Raw genomic sequence first — 5,673 nt, forward strand, 5'->3', positions numbered from 1 at the left:
TCACAATGTGATACATATCTTGGAAACTCAACGGGAATGTGGTTATACCTTGAAGACTTGGAAAGTTGGGGTTATGTTGGACACTTGAAACTTTTTTGGGGGCTTTTATTTATTTATTTATTTATTTATTATTATTATTATTTTATTTATTTATATTTTGGAGATTTTTGGAGTTGCTATCACTCTTTGGGATCTAAACCTATCGATGTAGTTCTTTGTCGGATGGTGCTTGATGGGAGCAAGATCAAGAAAGTTCTGGGAAGAAAGTGCATGCATACTCCCCTTTTTACGTCATCAAACCTGAAAGCTTTAAAAGACAGAATTGGAAGAAGAGAAAAAACAAAAAATATACATTGTTCGTTCTGGGAAGAAAGTGCAGGCTTACTCCCCCTTTCTACGTCATCAAACCTGAAAGCCTTAAAAGACAGAATTGGAAGAAGAAAAAAAAAACGTAAAAATATATATATATATAGGTGGAAATCTCATTTTGAAAAAGATATTGTGTTGGGCGAGGATTGAGTTGGGGTTGAGATTTTGAATGTGAGGGTTGGGGTTGAGATTTTGAATGTGAGGGTTGGGACACACACACATACACATCAACAAACAAAAGTTAAGCCTTGACTATTCAGTTGAGGATTCTGTGTTTGGGGTTCACAGATCTAAGAACGTCCCCCTTGACACACATTATATACTGTTATACACCTCGGACTTGGCCCTCGAGTGTCCACAACGGTGTATAGTAGGAGGGAGTGAAGCGCCAACCTATTGCTCCCATTGCACACACACACACACACACACACAAACAAAAGTTAAACCTTGACTATTCAGTTGAGGATTCTGTGTTTGGGGTTCACAGATCTAAGAACGTCCCCCTTGACACACATTATATACTGTAATACACCTCGGACTTGTCCCTCTAGTGTCCACAAAGGTGTATTATCTGCTTAGTTTTGTCTTTTGTAATTCCTGTGAATAAAATGAACCTAAAATCTCTTCCCTTCCAAATCATATATTTTATAAGTCCAAGGAACTGTATCTATTACATCAACAATTTTAAAAAGTTCTTTCGTCCATCGTTCAGTAAAACCCTTTTCAAAAAGAAATATTCTAATTGAACACCTAGTCAATGAACAGCTAAAAATCAAGTCAATGAAAAGAAAGAAAGAATCACAATTGAACATCCACTCAATGAACTGTTAATATTCTAATTGAACACCTACTCAATGAACTGTTAATATTCTAATTGAACACCTACTCAATGAACTGTTAATATTCTAATTGAACACCTACTCAATGAACTGTTAATATTCTAATCAATGAAAAGAAAGAAAGAATCCTAATTGAACACCTACTCAATGAACTGTTAATATTCTAATTGAACACCTACCCATCAAGTCAATGAAAAAGAAAGAAAAGAATCAAGATGAACACCTAGTTAATGAACAGAAAGAAAGAATCCATATGAACACCTACCCAATGAAAAAGAAATAATCTAATCAATAAACTGTTAATATTCCAATTGAACACCTAGTTAATGAACAGTTAATATATTCTAATTAAACACCTAGTTAATGTACAGAAAGAATCCATATGAACACCTACTCAATGAAAAAGAAATATTCTAATCAATGTACAGAAAGAAAGAATCCTAATTGAACATCTACTCATCTAATCAATGAAAAGAAAGAAAGAATCACAATTGAACATCTACTCAATAAACTGTTAATATATTCTAATTGAACACCTAATCAATAAACTGTTAATATATTCCAATTGAACACCTAGTTAATGTACAGAAAGAAAGAATCCATATGAACACCTACTCAATGAACAGCTAAAAATCAAGTCAATGAAAAAGAAAGAAAAGAATCAAGATGAACACCTAGTTAATGAACAGAAAGAAAGAATCCATATGAACACCTAGTTAATGTACAGAAAGAAAGAATCCATATGAACACCAAGTCAATGAAAAGAAAGAAAGAATCCTAATTGAACACCTAATCAATAAACTGTTAATATATTCCAATTGAACACCTACTCAATGAACAGAAAGAAAAGAATCAAGATGAACACCTACTAATCAAGTCAATGAAAAGAAAAAAAGAATCAAGATGAACACCTACTAATCAAGTCAATGAAAAGAAAAAAAGAATCAAGATGAACACCTACTAATCAAGTCAATGAAAAAGAAAGAAAAGAATCAAGATGAACACCTAGTTAATGAACAGCTAAAAATCAAGATGAACACCTAGTTAATGAACAGAAAGAAAGAATCCATATGAACACCTAGTTAATGTACAGAAAGAAAAGAATCAAGATGAACCCCTAGTTAATGTACAGAAAGAAAGAATCAAGATGAACACCTAGTTAATGAACAGCTAAAAATCAAGTCAATGAAAAAAGAAAGAAAAGAATCAAGATGAACACCTACTAATCAAGTCAATGAAAAAGAAAGAAAAGAATCAAGATGAACACCTAGTTAATGAACAGAAAGAAAGAATCCATATGAACACCTACTCAATGAAAAGAAAGAAAGAATCCCAATTGAACACCTAGTTAATGAACTGTCAATATATTCTAATTGAACACCTACTCCATGAAAAGAAAGAAAGAATCCTAATTGAACATCTACTCATCTAATCAATGAAAAGAAAGAAAGAATCCTAATTGAACACCAAGTCAATGAAAAAGAAAGAAAGAATCCTAATTGAACACCTACTCAATGAACTGTTAATATTCTAATTGAACACCTACTCATCTAATCAATGAACTGTTAATATATTCTAATTGAACACCTACTCAATGAACTGTTAATATATTCTAATTGAACACCTACTCAATGAACAGAAAGAAAAGAATCAAGATGAACACCTAGTTAATGTACAGAAAGAAATATTCTAATCAATGAACTGTTAATATATTCTAATTGAACACCTACTCATCTAATCAATGAACTGTTAATATATTCTAATTGAACACCTACTCAATGAACTGTTAATATATTCTAATTGAACACCTACTCATCTAATCAATGAACTGTTAATATATTCTAATTGAACACCTACTCATCTACTCGATGAAAAAAAGAAATAATCTAATCAATGAACTGTTAATATATTCTAATTGAACACCTAGTTAATGAACAGAAAGAAAAGAATCAAGATGAACACCTAGTTAATGAACAGCTAAAAATCTAGATGAACACCTACTCAATGAACTGATAATATTCTAATTGAATACCTACTTATCTACTCAATGAAAAAGATATATTCTAATCAATGAACTGTTAATATATTCTAATTGAACACCTACTCAATGAACAGAAAGAAAGAATCACAATTGAACATCTACTTATCTAATCAATGAACTGTTAATATATTCTAATTGAACACCTACTCAATGAACTGTTAATATATTCTAATTGAACACCTACCCATCAAGTCAATGAAAAAGAAAGAAAAGAATCAAGATGAACACCAAGTTAATGTACAGAAAGAAAAGAATCAAGATGAACACCTACTCAATGAACAGCTAAAAATCAAGATGAACACCTAGTTAATGAACAGCTAAAAATCAAGATGAACACCTAGTTAATGTACAGAAAGAAATATTCTAATCAATGAACTGTTAATATATTCTAATTGAACACCTAGTTAATGAACAGAAAGAAAAGAATCAAGATGAACACCTAGTTAATGTACAGAAAGAAATATTCTAATCAATGAACTGTTAATATATTCTAATTGAACACCTACTCATTTAATCAATGAACTGTTAATATATTCTAATTGAACACCTACTCAATGAAAAAGAAAGAAAAGAATCAAGATGAACACCAAGTCAATGAAAAAGAAAGAAAAGAATCAAGATGAACACCTACTTATCTAATCAATGAAAAGAAAGAAAGAATCCTAATTGAACACCTAATCAATGAACTGTTAATATATTCCAATTGAACACCCACTCAATGAACAGAAAGAAAAGAATCAAGATGAACACCTACTAATCAAGTCAATGAAAAAGAAAGAAAAGAATCAAGATGAACACCTACTCAATGAACAGTTAATATATTCTAATTGAACACCTACTCAATGAACTGTTAATATTCTAATTGAACACCTACTCAATGAACTGTTAATATTCTAATCAATGAAAAGAAAGAAAGAATCCTAATTGAACACCTACTCAATGAACTGTTAATATTCTAATTGAACACCTACCCATCAAGTCAATGAAAAAGAAAAGAATCAAGATGAACACCTAGTTAATGAACAGAAAGAAAGAATCCATATGAACACCTACCCAATGAAAAAGAAATAATCTAATCAATAAACTGTTAATATTCCAATTGAACACCTAGTTAATGAACTGTTAATATATTCTAATTAAACACCTAGTTAATGTACAGAAAGAATCCATATGAACACCTACTCAATGAAAAAGAAATATTCTAATCAATGTACAGAAAGAAAGAATCCTAATTGAACATCTACTCATCTAATCAATGAAAAGAAAGAAAGAATCACAATTGAACATCTACTCAATAAACTGTTAATATATTCTAATTGAACACCTAATCAATAAACTGTTAATATATTCCAATTGAACACCTAGTTAATGTACAGAAAGAAAGAATCCATATGAACACCTACTCAATGAACAGCTAAAAATCAAGTCAATGAAAAAGAAAGAAAAGAATCAAGATGAACACCTAGTTAATGAACAGAAAGAAAGAATCCATATGAACACCTAGTTAATGTACAGAAAGAAAGAATCCATATGAACACCAAGTCAATGAAAAGAAAGAAAGAATCCTAATTGAACACCTAATCAATAAACTGTTAATATATTCCAATTGAACACCTACTCAATGAACAGAAAGAAAAGAATCAAGATGAACACCTACTAATCAAGTCAATGAAAAGAAAAAAGAATCAAGATGAACACCTACTAATCAAGTCAATGAAAAGAAAAAAAGAATCAAGATGAACACCTACTAATCAAGTCAATGAAAAAGAAAGAAAAGAATCAAGATGAACACCTAGTTAATGAACAGCTAAAAATCAAGATGAACACCTAGTTAATGAACAGAAAGAAAGAATCCATATGAACACCTAGTTAATGTACAGAAAGAAAAGAATCAAGATGAACACCTAGTTAATGTACAGAAAGAAAGAATCAAGATGAACACCTAGTTAATGAACAGCTAAAAATCAAGTCAATGAAAAAAGAAAGAAAAGAATCAAGATGAACACCTACTAATCAAGTCAATGAAAAAGAAAGAAAAGAATCAAGATGAACACCTAGTTAATGAACAGAAAGAAAGAATCCATATGAACACCTACTCAATGAAAAGAAAGAAAGAATCCCAATTGAACACCTAGTTAATGAACTGTCAATATATTCTAATTGAACACCTACTCCATGAAAAGAAAGAAAGAATCCTAATTGAACATCTACTCATCTAATCAATGAAAAGAAAGAAAGAATCCTAATTGAACACCAAGTCAATGAAAAAGAAAGAAAGAATCCTAATTGAACACCTACTCAATGAACTGTTAATATTCTAATTGAACACCTACTCATCTAATCAATGAACTGTTAATATATTCTAATTGAACACCTACTCAATGAACTGTTAATATATTCTAATTGAACACCTACTCAATGAAC

The sequence above is a fragment of the Eptatretus burgeri genome, unplaced genomic scaffold, assembly GCF_056783735.1.
Source record: "Eptatretus burgeri isolate ZD-2024b unplaced genomic scaffold, Ebu_testis_v1 Ebu_testis_scaffold_559, whole genome shotgun sequence".
NCBI classification, from domain to species: Eukaryota; Metazoa; Chordata; class Myxini; order Myxiniformes; family Myxinidae; genus Eptatretus; species Eptatretus burgeri.